Source organism: Borostomias antarcticus (assembly GCF_949987555.1).
Source record: "Borostomias antarcticus genome assembly, contig: scaffold_219, whole genome shotgun sequence".
Classification (NCBI taxonomy): domain Eukaryota; kingdom Metazoa; phylum Chordata; class Actinopteri; order Stomiiformes; family Stomiidae; genus Borostomias; species Borostomias antarcticus.
The window spans coordinates 95,123-116,961 of record NW_028175736.1 but is presented as its reverse complement, the minus strand read 5'-3'; the positions used below and the strand labels follow the sequence as shown (position 1 = coordinate 116,961).

At 48.4% G+C, this 21,839-nt stretch overlaps 1 protein-coding gene across 1 annotated transcript in view; it reads right to left on the bottom strand.

The window, feature by feature from the left end:
- The window catches only part of LOC311329236 (H-2 class II histocompatibility antigen, I-E beta chain-like), a gene marked incomplete at its 5' end in the record, with an annotated part of 31,304 nt that overhangs the window by 7,011 nt on the left and 2,454 nt on the right, over window positions 1-21,839 (bottom strand). The window lies entirely within an intron of this gene.

Below are 21,839 nucleotides of genomic sequence, written 5' to 3'. Positions count from 1 at the left end.
AATAGTTCATTCGTGGTGAGGCAGACACCTTCTCATGGTCAGTAGCTGCGATTAACCACCGTAAGCGAAGCAAAGTCTGCCAACAGCCCCCAGGAGCTGAGTCAGACAGACTTGCCTCAGCCCTGCTGTCTAGACTCAGCCGAAGGAGACAAGAGCGCTGGGAGGAGACCATTAACTCCATCGACTTCTCACACTCCAGCCGCAAGGCATGGAGCATCCTTAACAACCTCACTGGTAGGTCCAGACACTCCCCCCATCACTGCCCCATCTTTGCAAACAAAATCGCATCACAATTTGTGAAAAGTGGGACACCTGAGGGCAAAGACTGCGGATCGTCACGTCTCGTGGCTAAAGAAGTGTCTGACCTCTGGAAGGACACAACTCCTAGCGGTGGTAACATCTCTGGTGAATTCACACCAGAGGAGTTTGCTGCTGCCCTCCAGCATGTAAGGCCAGGGAAAGCCCCAGGGCCTGATTCTATCTGCCCGGAGCTTATACTCCATGCAGCGCCTTTCTTGAAGTCCTGGTTAAGAGCGTTCCTCAGACCATAGAGACTATAGAGAATATAGACCACAGAGACTATAGACACTATAGACCATAGAGACTATAGACACTATAGACCATAGAGACTATAGACAATTTTGACCATAGAGACTATAGACCATAGAGACTATAGACTATATAGACAGTGCTCCAGTCTTTCCTCCAGCTCTCCTTCCTCTCTTCATGGAGAAGAGCTGAAGCAGCCCATACGCTCCCAGAGTCTCCTCTCATGGCTCAGCTTCCACTCTTCCCCCCTTTCTCTCATTCTCTCTTCCTCTTTGAATCTCTCTTCCCATCCTCCCTCCCTCCCCTTCCAGGAGAGACACTCAGGGGGTGTTCAACTGAGAGACCAGCTAACAGTATTTATCTACAGCCTCTCCCTCTCTCTCGTACTGAAGCCCTATCTGGGACGACCACTGTGAGTGGAATATCCTGTAAGGCAGGCAGGGTCTGGCACCGCCAGCAGGGACACAAGATGGTGGAGCGGCCAACTGGGGATTGAAGAACCCCGATTCCATCCCAGCTCCCAGCAGTGTGCCGAAGTGTCCTTGAAGGAGACACTGAACGCCAAAATCACTCACAAGGGGCATTCGCACAGTCCTTAGCACTGTTGCCTCATAGCAAGAAGGTCTCTGGGCCTTTCTGAGCGGAGTTTGCATGTTCTCCCCGTGTTCACAAGGGTTTCCTCCCAAGAACCCAATTTGAAAAACAGGCAGATGCCCCTGTCCCTGACCAGGACTTGAACTGAGCACTTGGTCCCCGGGCGTCATGAACGATGGCTGCCCACTGGTCCTGGCTGCCCCTGGAGGAGGACAGCTGGGATGGGAGAAACGCAGAGGATGAATACCTACCTTCCCCACTATGCTGTCGTTGGGGCAGAGGTAATGACTGTGAAAGAGATACTCTCTCTAGATGCCACAGGGTCAGAACACAGTCAGTCCAGAGCAGGGAGTAAACATGACAACCACCATACACATTGTGTCAGATCAGTGAAGGGAATCAACAAGCCTCTCTGGGCACATGCTTCATATCAGCCTGTCCAACACAAACTAGGCTACACCACAAATACCCTCAGAAAGAGTATCTAGTGACATCTAGTGGTGAGATCGAGATAGGACATTACATTTCAGTCATTTAGCCATTGCTTTCATCCAAAGCAACTTAGAATAATTTACCTCCAGAGTAAGTGCACCTCCTAAAGTGACACCAGCAGTCTGTGTTGTTTTAACTAAGCCATCATTGCCCTGTTCCTTCTCTCTGCTGGGCTCTGATTATTGTTGCAGACAATATGTGCAAAAAAGATTGCCTGATTTGCAGGCTACAGTAGTTATGCAGACTTATTCACTACATGTAAAGTAACCTGCGTCTTGTTTGGTTTCTCAGCCCATCCTGCCTCTGATAGATGCTCTGAACTGTGTGGCGCCACTCTGTCATGAGATTACATACCAATATCTGACTAGGTTTATTTAGCTTTTTAATGTTTTGTGGACAATAAGTAAACCTGTTGCCCTGTACACAGTCAGAAAGTGGACAGATCCATGTATAGAAAGCCAAACAAAGTGGCAATGAATTAACAGTAAGAAATTCAACAATACTGAGAGCACATTGGTAATAAAAAGGAGACTTTCCCTGGACATAACCCTTCGTTCTGAGATGAACTGTTAAGATAAAAATCCATGTAAACACAGCTAAACCTGTCAGTCCAGAAAACATGGAAATATGTGACAATGAAGTTTGTCTATGACAATGAAGTTCTCAGAAGAGATGAGCAATTTTGCTAGTCTTGTGACCTCCTGTTCTAGCGAGCTCACATTCCGTTTCCCTGCAGATCTGTTTGGACACCTCTCAGTAAAAAGCTCTCTTAGCGCAGCCTTATCTTCCTGCTGTGGAGTTTCACTCTGTTCTCTCAGCTGCCGTTTGATTTAGCCATCTTGTGGTCACATTCGTCGTGTTTGTCCTCTTTATTTTGGGTAATGACCTTTGACCTGGGCTCAGGTGCAGCTGCTCGTTGGTACCGAGCCAGTTTATTTGCTGCTCTCTTAGCAGATGTGGTTGGACTGGCGTTGCCAGACCTCAGGACCCAGGTGTAGTGATGGGGCAAAATCAGGGTGGTCAGCTGCAGGATTGGGCCGACCTGCATAATAAAAAATAAAGAACATATATTTACAGTAAGCATGAGTCCGCAAACTACTATATTTTACCAAAATGTTTGGAAAATGCTTAAAATTTCAAGTTTGGACACTTTCATACAAAGTCATCTTAAAGGTGCAATAGTCAAGTTTTGATGTAGACTAATACTGTATGGTACCAATGTCATAATACTATTGTTTGCCTTGTTAGAGGTGGGGACCAAAACAGACAGAAGTAAACAGGACATTCTTGTTGAACCCTCTTAAATTAATAAATTCAGACAACATTTTTTCGGGGGAAGCAGTACTTTTATTCTGCATCTTTCTAAAATGTAAAAAAAAATGATTTGACTATGTGAGGGTAAAAACCTCTAATAGGGGTCATAGTAGTTACCTTACCTTGGGCGTTTGGGTCAGTGTAAGGATCTGGGTCCACACGCCCCAGCACGATTAGCCTCAGTACCTACGTGAGTAAGTATGTGGGTGTCTGTCCTGCTGAGTTAAGTGTTCAGGATGCTACTCCTATAAAATGTTGTGGGGAGGCCTTCAGCAGGCACGGTAGCTCCCTGAAGGTGTATGCTCAGCATATAATATGAATCAATCCCAGCATCAACTCTCCCTCCCCAGCACTAGCGAGACAGATGAGGCGCCCCTATACCAAGGTAAGTACACTGTGTACTGAAATAACCTTCTCAATAAACTGTAGGCTATACACAAGGACAATAACAGTTCAGTAAGGTCAAATGTATATTTAAACCAAAATAGCATGAGGTAAAATTACCATTAAACAGTGCATTCACTTACAAAGAATAACTGTTCATGAAAGTCCCTTCAATAATAATGTCAGTCAAAATAACACTGTGTACCGGCACATATATTAAACATAAATTGCATTCCAAAATAATCCGTCTCCAATATGAATAACATTCATTGCGGTAGGAGCACAAAATAAAACAAAGAAAACAATCCACTTCTGCTAGTTCAGTCTTTGGAATAAAATAGCAGTTACTTTCCCAACGTTACCGGTCAGAAGAACCGAGGGGTGATGAGTCACTGGAGAGACACGTCTGTATGGCAAACTCACGTCACACGAATATGGAAGGACGTCCAGTTCAAAATCACACGAATTTTAACATGTTGTCTTCGTGTTGTCTATGTGTTGTCTACGTGTTGTCTACGTGTTTTTAACATGTGAAAAATCAGCGCGTTGACAACGTGTTGACAACATGTAGACAACATGTAGACAACACGTAAACAACATGTTGACAACATGTAGACAACACGTTGTCAACGTGTTAAAATGCGCGTGATTTTGAACCATTTGGCCATTTCTTGCATTTTGAACGGGTAAGCTCGATTTGAACGCGTCAGTTTCCATTGGCTGCTGAACATGCGGATGGAACCATTATCTAAGCCTGGGTGGAATTTGCATTTGCTACCCTGTTAAGTTCCTTAACCTGCTACTGGGTGGCACCAGCCTATGTCAAAAGCTTTTTGACATGTCATTGTCATGGGGATCAGTTGTTTTATGTAGGCTAGGCAATAACCGATTGATTTAATAGGCTATTGTGACCATGAATACCATCTTACAGGAAACAAAAATTAATATTAGGCCAAGTTTACAGGTGTTTAGGGTTTAAAAATGCCATATGGGGGGGCAGCTGGCCTATGTTTTGCTATTGTTATCATAATAATTATAGGCCTAATTATTATTATTATATTTAATAATTATTGTTATTATTATATGACTGTTATTGTAATCTCTTTTCTATGCAGTAGGCTAGGTCTCTATGCCTGCAGTCAATAGGCTGGTCTCTTTACTGAATGTTATTGTAATGCCCAGATTATGGACAGCAATAATAGTGCCCAGTCAGCTAAATCGTCTGGCGAAGGATTAAAATGCTTTAAGGTATCCAGATGTGGTTCCTGTTTTTTAAACTGGTCTCTTTTGGGGTGAGTTACCATGCGTGAAGCAATGTTGAAACTGTAGCCTAGCCTAGGCTATATTCTAAAAAATAGGCCTATGAGAAAGGCGTCATAGGCCTACCTCATACAGACATACAAATGTTGCTTTCAGTAACATTAAAAACAAAAAAGAATCATGCAATATTGAAGGCCACAACTTCATCAGTTAGCGTTGGCATGGCACAGAACTGGATTAGATGCTCCATGGTGACCAGTTAAGACAACTTAAATCTGTCCGGTGGAATTAATTCCCTCTATAGAATTGTATTAAAATAGGCTAAAATTACATTTCTGATTCCTTCTACATAAACATACAGAATATAGGCTATAGCTGTCAGCGAGCAGAAAGATTTTCTAAACCCAATTGTAATAGTTATGAAATGTAGCCTAGGTTAATGTCTGGGGTGGGATTTCAGCAATCACCAGGACACCATCAGATTAAAATAACATTTACTTTTATTCAATACAATCGGTTGTTCTTGGTAATCGGCAACCAAAGTAATTAGACCGTGTACCATAAGTAGCCTAGCCTACATAGGCATAGATAGGCCGTTCGTTAATATTGTAGTCAACGAAAGGAAACAGATAGCCAGCCTACTCCAAACACCTCAAACCATTAGCACTGCATCATAAACATAATAGGCTTGTTATAGTTCGGGCCGGGTCCGCCCCGGCTCACCCCCTGCTCCCAGTCTGGACCCACGTTCCAGCCCCGGACCCCTGATACGTCCCGGACCCCCGATTCGCCCCGGACCCCTGGTCCACTCTGCTCGCTCCCGGTCCAGACCCTCGCCCCTGCCCCAGACCCCTGGTTCGCCCTGCTCACCCCCTGTTCCCGGTCCAGACCCTCGCCCCTGCCCCAGACCCCTGGTTCGCCCTGCTCACCCCCTGTTCCCGGCCTGGATTCCTGACCCTGAGCACCTCCCCTCCCAGTGACTGTCCCTGAGCACCTCCCCTCCCAGTGACTGCCCCTGCACTACCCCCAGAGACTATTGTACACTTTGTCCACATTGTCAGCAGGTTTTGTTCTACCTCCTTGTGTGTTTGGTCTTGTGTTCGTTGTCTTGTCTTCCATGTTGGTTTGTGTCCTCCCAGCCCTAGCTCTGGACACCTGTCCCCTCACTAGTCTCACGTCACTCCAGTCCCTCCTCTCCTGGCCCTTTAGTTCCCCCCTCTAGTTTTCTGCCCAGTCCCTTTCCCTGTCCCAGCCTCGTTCCCTGTTCCCTTCCCTTGTGTCCTTGTTCCTGTGTCCTTGTGTTGGTGTCTTGTTGGAATCCCTCCATGTCCTTGTCTGGGTGATTGTCTGCACCTGTGTCTCGTTATGTCTTGTTGCACACCTGTACGTTGTTCCTTGATTGTTCTCCCAGAGTATATATGCCCTCCTGTTTCCTTTGTTCTCTGTCGGTTCATTGCCAATGTTAGTGTGTGTTTCCTCCCGGTATTATTTTGGATATTAAAACCTATTTTGAACCTGAGCTGCTTGCCTGCCGTCTGCTTTTGGGTCCTACCTCCCCCAGCCTCAAACCCTAACAAGGCTACATTCCCACCGCAACCACAAGGTGCACGCTAAACACAAGGGTGAATTCAACACAAGGGCGAATTCACAGCAAGCCAAAATCCTATCTGACTAACAGGAATAGGTATCGGATCGAGCAGCCTAATATTCCAGGATCATGGTAGATATGCACTAGATTATACAAACAATTACCAGGTAGGCTACAGAGCAAAAGGTCACAATAGTGGCGCCACGGGAAATCCGTGCGAGCTGGAACTGCACGTTAGTTGGCAACTGCCGACGCACAATAGCTTACATGCGCTATCGGCACACGATCCTCTCACAATTAGCAATAAAAGCTTTAAAAAAACATACACACAACGTTAAAATACAGGCCTGGGGCCTCATTTATCATTGAGGTGCGCCATATTTTACACGGTCTTTTTCGCGATTTCAGGCGTACGCCATTTTCCCCCCCCACATTGCGATCTATCAAGCCGAAAGGGCGAAAATTTTGTCGCCTTTCTACACGCTTTTGTAGGACACCTCTCAGGTTGTCGTACCGATTTACACGGTTTTCTACACCCTTTTTGAACACAGGGGGAACTGGCGACGCAGGTGGTGCGTCGGTGAATTACAATGTTTGATGGAGAGAATAAGAGCGACAGTTTCTGAACGCACAATCATGTAGGCTAATAGCCCAATTCAGCACAAACATATATCGCAATGCAAGATTAGACGTGTCCTCTAACCGGCTCATTCATGGTCCGATATGGATTTGTTCCCCAAACGGAACCTATGCGCTGTCCCAAACCTTTCCGCGCTATATGTCACACACCTAATGCAGGCACTCCATCAAACGGCAATAATTGACCAATTAGATTGTCATTAATATGTGATCATGTGGACCTGTTTGCTCTTTGGTAAGCATATAAATGACAGTCCTCCTGTGCGTAATGCGAGCCTAAATGAATCCGGCGCTACTCGGCCTACTGGCCGAGATATGGGTTACAGGTAACAACAATGTGACAGGGAGCAAATACAGAAGGTTAGTTTACCAAAATAAAGGTCTCATAATATGAACAAACCAAAAAACAGCACTAAGAAAAATAAAGGCTTGCAGGAAGTAACTACTTAATAAATAGTCCTCACTAAGGGTTATTTACAACATGAATGAGAAATGGGTAATTTTCAATAGTATACAGTAGGGTGCTCCTGCATCCATAGCACTGGTCTCCAAACGGTCTTCATCAAAACTATGTTTTGGTTGGGTTCTCTATTCAGGGACTAGGTGGGCCTAATGTTAACGGAACGAGAAGCCAAACCGTTTCGTCAGCACTTTGAGGTTGTGTCTCAAAGTAGGCTACTTTATGAACAGAATAACAGGACCCGGGGGGCTTTAATCGGCCACACGACACCGCTCTCTCTCATGGGATCATGGGCTGTGCACTCGGGGTCAGGAGCGCAGCGCGCCTCTGTCTTGGGCTCCTTTCAAATCCTACTGCTAGCCTACGAGTAGTCTTCAAAATAACAAATGCCCTTGAATATGAATGATTCATAGAGAGCGATTACCTTTATTTAATTTCACCAATAATGCCTATCCATCTCTATCGAAAACGTGGACAATTAACGACTGGATTTAACGGACTGATTCCGACCAGCCTTTTAAGCGCACCTATTTAATTCTGGGTGTATTAAATAAGGGGTATCGTTGGGTCTCAAGCAAAAAGAAAATAGCTTAAATCTATTTAAATCTAGTATACATTTATTTATATATTCATATATTTCAATCAGCTGGCCGCCTGGACTAGCCGTCAAGTCAGTGTTGCCGCTGTGACGTGTACACGTTACGCCGTAGTGATAGAATTATATCCGGTCTGTGACATCACGGGCACTACGGCGTAACGTGAACACGTCACAGCGGCAAGGTACATATCCTGCTGTAACAAGTGGACAAGCCTCAGTGCGGTGTTTGTGATGAGAGGAACATGTTGCTAAAGATCTATCTTTGCCAATATGTTCGCTATTGGAATAATTGATCTTTTTAGAACCCGAGAGAGGGTGCCAATTTCATGTAGACCTGTAAACCAAGGTCCTGAGGCGACGCCCTTTCAGACCCCGTTCCTGGATCTTGATGTGAAACTCCTCTGCACGGGAGTTTTTATTGCGCTCTATGTGATCCTGATCTTGCTTTGGCTATTATATAAACTGAGAAATCGCCAAAGAAACATTAAGGTTGGTAATCAAAGTTTCATTGTACTTTAATCATTTACAATTCAAACAATTACTGAAGCTGCTCTGTCTTTCTGAAGCCTTAATGAACTCAACATCCATCTTGTATTTCCTTTATAAATTAGGATGAAAACCTTGAAGACATTGATTGGTAAGTTGATAATGTTTTTTTCAGTGTATCCAACCATGTGTGTGTGTGTGTATGTGTGTGTGTGTGTGTGTCTATGTGTGTGTGTGTATGTATGTATGTGTGTTTGTTTGTGCGTGCGCGTGTGCATCCATGTGTGAGATGTGTGTGTTTATGTGTAAAATGTGTGGTATGATGCATTTTGATTGTACAAGTGTACTGAAATCATCAAAAGTCATTTTATTTTATTGTATCTCAAAAGGGCCCAGCGGGACAGAGTGACAGCCCGGTGCATGCATGCATGCGAGCCATTGGGACTGCATGCGAAGATGCATGCGAGCTATTGGGACTGTCCAGGACAAGACGATCCAGGTTCTGACTCCTATGATCCGGGGGGCTGTGGACAAGACATGGTGTCTGAGATGAGTTCATTTCACACGGCCCCGTCTGTCACTGGTTCATTTGACACAGCCCCGTCTGTCACTGGTTCATTTGACACAGCCCCGTCTGTCACTGGTTCATTTGACACGGCCTCGTCTGTCACTGGTTCATTTGACACGGCCCCGTCCTCCTCCAAGTTCTCTCTGCGTCGGAGGCTCTTTCGCAAGAAGTGGGAGGGAGTCTATCAAGGGGCGGCCATTTCCACCTCCGACTCTCTGATGAAGAGGGCACCTGACAAAGCCCCATCTGACCCAGTCCCTTCTGTCACAGCTCCATCTGTCAGTCCAACACTCTCCATGACCAGGACCAGTAGAGGAGACAGCCCCGCTAGCGCCTTATCCACCCCCATGGCGTCTAGTGGTGTGCTGGTAAAGGACCAATCTGAGCTAAACGTTCCACGATCACCCGAGCCCCACTGGAGATGCAATCTGATGCTCTCTCGGTGTCAGAGGCTCATTCGTAAGAAGTGGGAAGACATCTGTCAAGGGACGGACACTTGCACTTCGGACTCTCTGATGAAGAGGACACCTGACACAGCCCCGTCTGTAACAGGTCCATCTGTCAGTCCAACACTCTCCATGACCAGGACCAGTAGAGGACACAGCCCCGCTAGCGCCTTATCCACCCCCATGGCGTCTAGTGGTGTGCTGGTAAAGGACCAATCTGAGCTAAACGTTCCACGATCACCCGAGCCCCACTGGAGACGAGATCTGGAGCTCTCTCGGTGTCAGAGGCTCATTTGTAAGGAGTGGGAAGAAGTCTGTGAAGGAGCGACCACTTCTACCTCGGACTCTCTTATGAAGAGGGTACCTGATACAGCCCTGTCTGTAACAGGTCCATCTGTCAGTCCACCACTCTCCATGACTAGGACCAGTAGAGGACACAGCCCCGCTAGCCACCTATCCACGAACAAGGTGTGTAGTGGTGTGCTGGTAAAGGACCAATCTAACCCGGACGTTCCACGATCACCCGAGCCCCACTGGAGACGAGATCTGGAGCTCTCTCTGCGTCAGAGACTCTTTCGCAAGAGGTGGGAGGGAGTCTTTCAAGGGGCGGCCATTTCCACCTCGGACTCTATGGTTAGGGGCTCCTGACACAGCTCCATCTGACACTGCGCCATCTGTCAGTCCACCACTTTCCATGACCAGGACCAGTAGAGGACACAGCCCCACTAGCGCCTTATCCACCCCCATGGCATCTAGTGGGGTGGCGCTAAAGGGACAATCTGAGCCGGACACTCCACGATCACCCGAGCCCCACTGGAGACGAGATCTGGAGCTCTCTCGGCGTCGGAGGCTCATTTGTAAGGAGTGGGAAGACGTCTGTGAAGGAGCGACCACTTCTACTTCGGACTCTCTGATGAAGAGGACACCTGACACAGCCCCGTCTGTCACAGGTCCATCGGACCCAGTCCCTTCTATCACAGCTCCATCTGTTAGACCACCATTCGCGATCACCACCCCCATGGTGTCTAGTGGGGTGCTGGTAAAGGGACAATCTGACGCGGACGTTTCACGATCACCCAAGCCCCACTGGAGGCCATGTCCGGATCTGACTCTCCGTCGGAGGCGCATCCGTGGGCTGTGGAGACGAGCCATCCTGATGGCCCGCATCATTGGGATGCTGCTGCCGGACAGGCTGAAGGAGGTGGCTCGCAGTGAAGTGTCCCGTCAGCACATGTCACCTGATTGTGTCCAAGACCCGCTTGTCAGAGCGAGTTGCCCCTTTGTTCAAGCGTTCAAAAGAAAGCTTGCAGTCTTTGAACGTGGGCTACCGGCTCTAAACCAGGAAAAATCCAAGGTCACATCCTGCTAACAGCCTGACCGGAAACAAGACGTTCAAGAAACAATACATAACAAATAACCCCACGATGACAGATAATTTCCCACAGCACACCTGACGATCTTTCACGGCACACTAGTGTGCCGCGGCACACTGGTTGAAAATCACTGATCTAGACCATCACCATCTACCCCATTGGCCTCAACATTTGGTTTGTTCAGTTTGGGGTTACTTGTTATGTCTTGTGCTTGTACTAATGTCATTCATGAATAAAGTCTCTGAACATTCTCTGCCTGTGTTTGGGTCCTATCTCCACTGTATCCCACGACTGTGCTCAGTGAGCTGCCTGGACTTCCTGTCACACACACATACACACAGACATACACCAGCCCACTTCCGGCTTTAGGCCTGGGCCATAGCAAACACACACCAGTATTTGCCATGTCTCTCCTATGTCGTTTTTAGCTTCTCTTACTCTGAAAATGTAATTTATTGCTTTATAAATGTTCTTAGCTGGTAGACAAACATACTCCAGGAGCTTGCTCCATCAAAGCTTTATCTGTATAGCACATTTCATACCCAGAGGCAACACAATGCGCTTTACAGAGAACAAGGGAGGTGGGCATACGACCCACCTCTACATATTCCATAGGGAAGCAAAAAAACAGTAATCACCCGGTGGCCAGATAAGTGAGCTGTAAAAAGTCTTCCCTGACCCCTCTCAACGAGGCGATCGACTCCCCCAAATGGTTCTATGTTGCTCCATATCTGAATGTCTGTGTGTCATGTGACATTACTGTTAATGACGTACTGTATTTGTGAAACTGTATAAATGTACATAACCTTTAAAGTTGTCTCATGTTTCTTTCATGCGTTATGTTGCCCAGATATGGATAAAAGACGGTTAGCTCTCTCATACTTGGGCCTTAAACTCAGAGATAAATCTAATGCACCTCAAGTCAAATGTACAGTGTGTGTACTTGACCTAGGTTCTCAGTATGTGACTCACAATTCTCACCACTAGAGGGCGTCACACTCCAATTAATTCACCCATTCCCCCCTCTTTCTCATTCCTGCTGTGCTGCGCCCAGGAAAAGACGGGAGTGGATGGAAGTATACCAGCCGTGCATGTTTTGAGCATGGATTGAGAAAACTAGGCTTTAGGCACAAACTTCTATAGTTGATCAGATGGTGGGGAACAGGCCACAATTAAAGACTGTTTTCAAAGCAGTCAGCTTGTCACAGAGGTGCCAGGTGGTGTAGACTGAAGGAGGACTGCCAGGTGGTGTAGACTGGTGAGGGGGACTGTCAGGTGGTGTAGACTGGTGAGGAGGACTGCCAGGTGGTGTAGGCTGGAGAGGAGGGCTTGGTTTGGCTACACCCTTCCATCCTGCCAGGCCAAACTGCCCTCTGTGGAGCTCTCGTCTTCAACTCAAAGCTCATTGAAGAGCCGGGGTTCCAACCAACACCCTCTCAGATAATACATCTCAGTCCTAATCTATAAAACAACTATTGTATGGTATAGTGATGCATCTCATCAGGTGGTCTCTGGACAGTGTGTTGTGTTCTTCAGGTGTACTTCCTGTGCTCTCCCGCCGAGAGGGACTGCATCACTGCTACATCACACACCTGACCTCTGACCTTCTCATCCTGGGACTGCATCACTGCTTCATCACACACCTGACCTCTGACCTTCTCATCCTGGGACTGCATCACTGCTTCATCACACACCTGACCTCTGACCTTCTCATCCTGGGACTGCATCGCTGCTACATCACACACCTGACCTCTGACCTTCTCATCCTGGGACTGCATCGCTGCTACATCACACACCTGACCTCTGACCTTCTCATCCTGGGACTGCATCACTGCTACATCACACACCTGACCTCTGACCTTCTCATCCTGGGACTGCATCACTGCTACATCACACACCTGACCTCTGACCTTCTCATCCTGGGACTGCATCGCTGCTACATCACACACCTGACCTCTGACCTTCTCATCCTGGGACTGCATGGTGTACAGATCGTCTTTTTGTTACTCTGTTTATCAATGTACATATAATACTCCATCTGCCTTGCCTTTTTTTCTATACATGAGCACAATAAAAAAATAAATATTACAAATAAAGTATATCCACAACATTGGTCTGTGATGTTTATCCTCAAGCACTCATTCAATCACAGACAGACAGGAGCCGGCGTTAAAGAAAAGAAGCACTTAAGAATGTTTATTTTTTCAACAACTGGCCAAGATACTCAGTAGAACAACATTAGAATACAGCCATTTGTAACAGGACGGAAATACTTGGATTACAGTGTAACAAACGTACAAACAAGCGTTTGGAAAAATCTCTACCGGCCATTTTTGTCAGATGACACAAACTGGCGAGTCTCTCGGCATCATTTGGTCACTAGAAAAGCAGCTGTCTGCACTCGAGGTCCTCGGGATCAACTGCTTGTGCAGCCAAAGCCTTGATTATTACCACAGGCTGCCGGCCTGTCGCTTCGCTCAACAGCCATTCTGGGGAGCAGGAAGGGGATTCTCTCAGTGTAACGACACCCTGGCCCGTCTCAGTAGACACATGGCCGGGCCCTTCTTATAAATGGACTCCCGGAAGGCCGAAATAAATGCATTTTTATTTGCATAATACAACTAGGTTCAGTTCTTTATGTGGCCATCAGAAGCTGTTATGACAACGTCATAGTGAAGCTAGCATGCTAGGCTATACAATACAAAAATAAATGATTGAAGGTAAAATGCACAAAGCCAGCCAATGTACTGACCCCTGTGGAATGGATTCATAGAAACACGATGCCCTTCTGGTACGAACATGGAATACAGTCCTGAGACTATTCTGGTTCACACCAGCTGACCATGCAAATCAGACTCAACTACTTAACAGTAAACATCCCTTGTGGGTCCACACTTCCTGTGTGAAGCAGCAGTGAAAGCAGCAGGAGAAGAAGAAACGCGGGCGGGGGACCTCCATTCAAGTTTGCATTAAACGTTGCCAGTGGCTGCACTGGTTGGTCCTCCTCCACACCCCTCAGCAGATGGGCTGGCTGTAGTGGACCGGCACCCCTCGCTCGCTCCTCTTTATCTCCTTCATGAGGACGGCGGAGGAGGGGGGGCAAGGTCGGGGGGTTAAGCAGAGTGGGAGGGGACCAGGAGGTGCGGGAACTTTGACCCTGAACACTTTCAGGACTAGGAGGAGACAGAGAGAGGGTTAAGTAATGGAGATTCTCTGGAGTGAAGGTCATGGTGTGAAGGTCATGGTGTGAAGGTCATGGTGTGAAGGTCATGGTGTAAAGGTCATGGTGTGAAGGTCATGGTGTGAAGGTCATGGTGTGAAGGTCATGGAGTGCAGGTCATGGAGTGAAGGTCATGGTGTGAAGGTCATGGTGTAAAGGTCATGGAGTGCAGGTCATGGTGAGAAGGTCATGGTGTGAAGGTCATGGTGTAAAGGTCATGGTGTGAAGGTCATGGTGTGAAGGTCATGGTGTAAAGGTCATGGTGTAAAGGTCATGGTGTAAAGGTCATGGTGTGAAGGTCATGGTGTGAAGGTCATGGTGTAAAGGTCATGGAGTGCAGGTCATGGTGTAAAGGTCATGGTGTGAAGGTCATGGTGTGAAGGTCATGGTGTGAAGGTCATGGTGTGAAGGTCATGGTGTGAAGGTCATGGTGTAAAGGTCATGGTGTGAAGGTCATGGTGTGAAGGTCATGGTGTGAAGGTCATGGTGGTGCAGGAGAGTGTGAGTAGTTGCTCAACCTACTACAGTCTGAAACCCTCACCCAAGCCCTAACCCTCACCCTATAACCCTAACCCTATAACCCTAACCCTCACCCTATAACCCTAACCCTATAACCCTAACCCTAACCCTAACCCTAACCCTAACCCTAACCCTAACCCTAACCCTATAACCCTAACCCTATAACCCTAACCCTAACCCTATAACCCTAACCCTATAACCCTAACCCTAACCCTAGCCTACTACAGTCTGAAACCCTCACCCAAGCCAAGGACAGAATGAAAACATTATCCAGTCACTAAACAGTGAAAAGAAGCCAGAGGATTGAGCTGAACACAGAGGATTGAGCTGAACACAGAGGATTGAGCTGAACACAGAGGATTGAGCTGAACACAGAGGATTGAGCTGAACACAGAGGATTGAGCTGAACACACAGGATTGAGCTGAACACAGAGGTTGAGCTGAACACAGAGGCAAACAAAGCCGGTAGTGTGCGATATGGGAAATCAGAACTGGGTATTGTATTATTTACAAATACTACTGAAATGCCCCTAGACCAGGGGTGCCCAATACGTCGATCGCGATCGACCGGTCGATCGCAAAGGTAGTGTGGGTAGATCGCATGGCATTGAAAAAAATAAATAAACACCCCCCGCCCCCCCAAAAAAAGTTAGCCTATCATCCATCCTCACTATGGCATTTGCCACTTGATTGACGTACAGGTATGCCAGTCTGAGATAATAAATAATGGATTTAGCAATGAAGATCGCCTGTTCTATTCGAGCCAGATCTCTTCAAAGACGACTGTTCCGTTCGCATCTGGAGAAGGCCGACTGCGACCATTCTGAGTTGTTGCTACACACTGATGTGAGATGGCTTAGTAGGGGGAAATTCCTGCAGAGGTTCCGAGAGCTCTGTCCGGAGATAAAAGAGTTTCTCCTTGTCACTAAACATGCAGAATACAACCAACTAAATGACGATCAGTGGCTGCTAGACTTGGCATTTTTAACCGATCTGACCAACATGTTGAATGATCTTAATTTAGAGCTGCAAGGAAAAGACAAAACCGTGGTCAATATGATTAGCTCAGTTAATGCTTTCAAACGAAAATTGCAACATGTGTCCTCAAAACTGCAGCGCCATGATTTGGCGAACTTCCAAAACCTTGCGTCAGAGTTGGAGATGCAAAAGAAGGCTTGTGCGCAACTTGACAGTGCGCGTTTCGCAGAGCAGATTGGGACAATTGTATCAGAGTTTGACAAACGCTTTCAAGACTTTGCTGTACTCGAGCCAGTCGCTACATTTATGTGCTACCCATTTCAGGAAGATGTTGAGGTTGATTCACTCGCATCAAAAATCGCAACGCTGTTTCACCTGAACCCGTCTGGAGTGGAGGACGAGATGTTGACACTACAAGCTGACATTCAGCTGAAGGCCAGGGCTCATGGACAGTTCTGGAACTTACTCACAGAGGAAAAGTACCCAAACATGAGGAAATGTGCTACCTTCTTGACTGCATTATTTGGCTCCACTTATTTATGTGAGTCAGCCTTTTCCCACATGAAGATTATTAAGTCCAAATACCGTTCCACCATGACTGATGATCATTTGGAGGCCTGCTTGAGGATGGCTACCAGCAGCTACTGCCCGGACTATGCAACCCTGGCTGATTCCATTCAGTGCAAGTCATCAGAGTAAGGTAGGCTAATGACCAAAAATGTTGTGTTGTATGTGCCATACGGGTTCATGCAGGTATGCAAGGTATACCAACATAAGATATACTCAGTGTATATATATATATATAAAAATATGTTTAGCATTTTTAATGTAGGTAGATCATTTGGACTTGGTCATTTTAAAAGTAGCTCCCAAGCTGAAAAGGTGTGGGCACCCCTGCCCTAGACTAATGAAACTGCCCCTAGACTAATGAAACTGCCCCTAGACTAATGAAACTGCCCCTAGACTAATGAAACTGCCCCTAGACTAATGAAACTGCCCCCAGGTCTGCAGACAGAGGGGTTAGATGCAAGCGGAGGCAGTGGTCATGGAGACGGTCAGAGGGGTGAAGACGACGGGGTCCTGGTAAGGGTCAGGCTGGGGGGGGGAGAAGGGGGCGGGGGGGGGAGAAGGGGGTGGCGGGGGGGGAGAAGGGGGTGGCGGGGGGGGAGAGGAGCACGTAGGTGGCGGAGGAGGAGGAGGAGGAGTGGGAGCCCCAGATCTCCTTCCTGAGGATTGAGCTCAACACGATGGCTGCGACCTGGGGGGGAGGGAGAGAGACGGAGGGTCATGGAGGAGGAGAGGAGGGATGGGGGGGGAGGGAGAGAGACGGAGGGTCATGGAGGAGGAGAGGAGGGATGGGGGGGGGAGGGAGAGAGACGGAGGGTCATGGAGGAGGAGAGGAGGGATGGGGGAGGGAGAGAGACGGAGGGTCATGGAGGAGGAGAGGAGGGATGGGGGGAGGAGGGAGAGAGACGGAGGGTCATGGAGGAGGAGAGGAGGGATGGGGGGGAGGGAGAGAGACGGAGGGTCATGGAGGAGGAGAGGAGGGATGGGGGGGAGGGAGAGAGACGGAGGGTCATGGAGGAGGAGAGGAGGGATGGGGGGGGAGGGAGAGAGACGGAGGGTCATGGAGGAGGAGAGGAGGGATGGGGGGGGAGGGAGAGAGACGGAGGGTCATGGAGGAGGAGAGGAGGGATGGGGGGAGGAGGGAGAGAGACGGAGGGTCATGGAGGAGGAGAGGAGGGATGGGAGGGGGAGGGAGAGAGACGGAGGGTCATGGAGGAGGAGAGGAGGGGTGGGGGGGGGAGGGAGAGAGACGGAGGGTCATGGAGGAGGAGAGGAGGGATGGGAGGAGGAGGGAGAGAGACGGAGGGTCATGGAGGAGGAGAGGAGGGATGGGGGGAGGAGGAAGAGAGACGGAGGGTCATGGAGGAGGAGAGGAGGGATGGGGGGAGGAGGGAGAGAGACGGAGGGTCATGGAGGAGGAGAGGAGGGATGGGAGGAGGGAGAGAGACGGAGGGTCATGGAGGAGGAGAGGAGGGGTGGGGGGGAGGAGGGAGAGAGACGGAGGGTCATGGAGGAGGAGAGGAGGGATGGGGGGGAGGGAGAGAGACGGAGGGTCATGGAGGAGGAGAGGAGGGATGGGGGGGGAGAGAGACGGAGGGTCATGGAGGAGGAGAGGAGGGGTGGGGGAGGAGGGAGAGAGACGGAGGGTCATGGAGGAGGAGAGGAGGGATGGGGGGGGAGAGAGACGGAGGGTCATGGAGGAGGAGAGGAGGGATGGGGGGGAGGGAGAGAGACGGAGGGTCATGGAGGAGGAGAGGAGGGATGGGGGGGGAGAGAGACGGAGGGTCATGGAGGAGGAGAGGAGGGGTGGGGGGAGGAGGGAGAGAGACGGAGGGTCATGGAGGAGGAGAGGAGGGATGGGGGGGAGGGAGAGAGACGGAGGGTCATGGAGGAGGAGAGGAGGGATGGGGGGGGGGAGAGAGACGGAGGGTCATGGAGGAGGAGAGGAGGGGTGGGGGGGGGAGGGAGAGAGACGGAGGGTCATGGAGGAGGAGAGGAGGGATGGGGGGGGGGAGAGAGACGGAGGGTCATGGAGGAGGAGAGGAGGGATGGGGGGAGGGAGAGAGACGGAGGGTCATGGAGGAGGAGAGGAGGGATGGGAGGAGGGAGAGAGACGGAGGGTCATGGAGGAGGAGAGGAGGGATGGGGGGGGAGGGAGAGAGACGGAGGGTCATGGAGGAGGACAGGAGGGGTGGGGGGAGGAGGAAGAGGAGGAGGTGACAGACAGAGAGAGCAAGGGGGAGGAGGAGGAGGAGGAGGTGACAGACAGAGAGAGCAAGGAGAGATTGATTGATGGAGAGAGGACAAACGGATAGGAGATAGAGGTGATGGACAGAGAGAGCGAGAGGAGAGAGATGGAGGGAGGGAGAACAGAACGGAGGAGGAGGAGACGGACAGAAAGAGCAAGGAGAGAGAGAGAGATGGAGGGAGAGAGAGATGGAGAGAGAGAGAGATGGAGAGAGAGAGAGATGGAGGGGGAAAGAGGCAAGGAGGGAGACAGAAAGGGAGCGAGGGAAGAAAGTCATTAGATGAGGAGGTGAGATGTAAGCGACACACAGGTAGGTAGGGGTCACAGGTCATCACACACAGGTAGGTAGGGGTCATCACACACAGGTAGGTAGGGGTCACAGGTCATCACACACAGGAAGGTAGAGGTCATCACACACAGGTAGGTAGGGGTCATCACACACAGGTAGGTAGGGGTCACAGGTCATCACACACAGGTAGGTAGGGGTCATCACACACAGGTAGGTAGGGGTCACAGGTCATCACACACAGGTAGGTAGGGGTCATCACACACAGGTAGGTAGGGGTCATCACACAGCAGAGGAGAGGAGAAGGGGGAACAAAGAGATGTTAACAATCTTGAGGTTTGGAGTTGATGTCTCTCGTCCGGGCGTCTGTAGCTCAGGAGGTAGAGCGGGTCACCCGGTGATCGGGCGTCTGTAGCTCAGGAGGTAGAGCGGGTCACCCGGTGATCGTAGGGTCGGCGGTTTGAATCCCGGCTCCTCCTGACCACATGTCGAAGTGCCCTTTTGAACCCCAAATTGCTCCCAGTGAGCAGGCTGGCACCTTGCATCTTGCAGCTGCCGCCATTGATGTGTGTGTGAGTGGGTGAATGAGAGGCCTTCGCTGTAAAGCGCTTTGGGTAAACGTGCTCTATAAGTGCCGTCCATTTAGCATTTCCATCTGCTCTGCTCCTCACTGGTTCTTTACACCATTTACCATTATTTAACCACCTGGTGCCTTCCAAACTGACTTTCCCTCTCTTTCTCTCTCTCCATCTCTCTCTCTCCCTCTATCTCTCTCTCTCCCTCCCTCTATCTCTCTCTCTCTCCCTCTATCTCTCTCTCCCTCCCTCTATCTCTCTTTCCCCCTCTCTTCCTCCCTCTCTCCCTCTCTCTCTCCCTCCCTCTGTCTCTCTCTTTCCCTCCCTCTATCTCTCTCTCCCTTTCTCTCCCTCCCTCTATCTATCTCTCTCTCTCCCTCTCTCTCCCTCCCTCCATCTATCTCTCTCTCTCCCTCTCTCTCCCTCCCTCCATCTCTCTCTCCCTCTCTCCTCCATCTGCTCCATAGTGAACAGGTCAGTAGTTCATAGTGAACAGGTCAGTAGTTCATAGTGAACAGGTCAGTAGTTCATAGTGAACAGGTCAGTAGTTCATAGTGAACAGGTCAGTAGTTCATAGTGAACAGGTCAGTAGTTCTCAGAGCTGTGTGTTGTACCGTGGCTCTAACAGACAGTGTGGAGTGGTTTATAGTGTGCAGTACGGTGCTGGGTGTTCGGTTGCCACCAGGGGGCAGTAAAGTACAGCAGTGTCACCGGTGGAATGGGTCCTCTGTGATTGACCCAAGGAAGCTAGGAGCCGTGGGTAGGCTCAAGGAAGCTAGGAGCCGTGGGCGGGCTCAAGGAAGCTAGGAGCAGTGGGCAGGCTCAAGGAGCTAGGAGCTAGGAGCAGTGGGCAGGCTCAAGGAAGCTAGGAGCCGTGGGCAGGCTCAAGGAAGCTAGGAGCCGTGGGCGGGCTCAAGGAAGCTAGGAGCCGTGGGCGGGCTCAAGGAAGCTAGGAGCAGAGGGCGGGCTCAAGGAAGCTAGGAGCAGTGGGCACGCTCAAGGAAGCTAGGAGCAGTGGGCAGGCTCAAGGAAGCTAGGAGCAGTGGGCAGGCTCAAGGAAGCTAGGAGAAGTGGGCACGCTCAAGGACACTCCGACATGCTGCTGGGAGCTGCCATCGAACCGGGAACCTTCCACTCAGCAGACGGCTGCTCTACCTCCTGAGCTACTGTGTGTTTGTGTGTGCGTGTGTGTGTTCTATTGTGCTACTACACTAGTATAGTGCGTAGTGTATAGTATGGAAGTGCGTAGTGTATAGTATGGAAGTGGGCCCACCAGCAGGGCAGCCGTGCCCAGGAACAGACCCATCACCAGGGGGGCTTTCTCCTGGAACAGGTTCATGATGACCGTGGGACAGGCCTAGAGGAGAGGAGAGGAGGAGAGAGGACAGGAGAGGAGAGGAGAGGAGAGGAGAGGAGAGGAGAGGAGAGGAGAGGAGAGGAGAGGAGAGGAGAGGAGAGGAGAGGAGAGGAGAGAGGACAGGAGAGGAGAGGAGAGGAGAGGAGAGGAGAGGAGAGGAGAGGAGAGGAGAGGAGAGGAGAGGAGAGGAGAGGAGAGGAGAGGAGAGGAGGTTAAAGTATTAGGACAGTTATTCTGTAATCTTCCATGTTGAATTTTAATTGATATAATAATAATTAAGGTGCAGTCTGTTTACTCTGAGAGTTAGAATTGAGTTTTTTCATCTATATCTGGTGAACCATTTAGAGAAATAGATATTTAATCACAACTGAAGGCATCTTTGGTCATCCATTTTGTTGTCTTATGTGGTATAGAGAAGACAGACCTACTGCAGTTAAGTGTGACTAATACAGCTACAGTCATTCTGAGTATAAATCCTTGAGAGTAGTTGGCTGACAGTTCATATTATTATACTCACAGGTACAGTGAAGAGTTTATATTATTATACTCACAGGTATAGTGAAGAGAGTTTATATTATTATATTCACAGGTATAGTGAAGTGAGTTTATATTATTATACTCACAGGTATAGTGAAGTGAGTTTATATTATTATACTCACAGGTATAGTGAAGTGAGTTTATATTATTATACTCACAGGTATAGTGAAGTGAGTTTATATTATTATACTCACAGGTATAGTGAAGTGAGTTTATATTATTATACTCACAGGTATAGTGAAGTTAGTTTATATTATTATACTCACAGGTATAGTGAAGTGAGTTTATATTATTATACTCACAGGTATAGTGAAGTGAGTTTATATTATTATACTCACAGGTATAGTGAAGAGAGTTTATATTATTATACTCACAGGTATAGTGAAGTGAGTTTATATTATTATACTCACAGGTATAGTGAAGTGAGTTTATATTATTATACTCACAGGTATAGTGAAGTGAGTTTATATTATTATACTCACAGGTATAGTGAAGTGAGTTTATATTATTATACTCACAGGTATAGTGAAGTGAGGTCATATTATTATATTATTATACTCACAGGTATAGTGAAGTGAGGTCATATTATTATATTATTATACTCACAGGTATAGTGAAGTGAGGTCATATTATTATATTATTATACTCACAGGTATAGTGAAGTGAGGTCATATTATTATATTATTATACTCACAGGTATAGTGAAGTGAGGTCATATTATTATATTATTATACTCACAGGTATAGTGAAGTGAGGTCATATTATTATATTATTATACTCACAGGTATAGTGAAGTGAGGT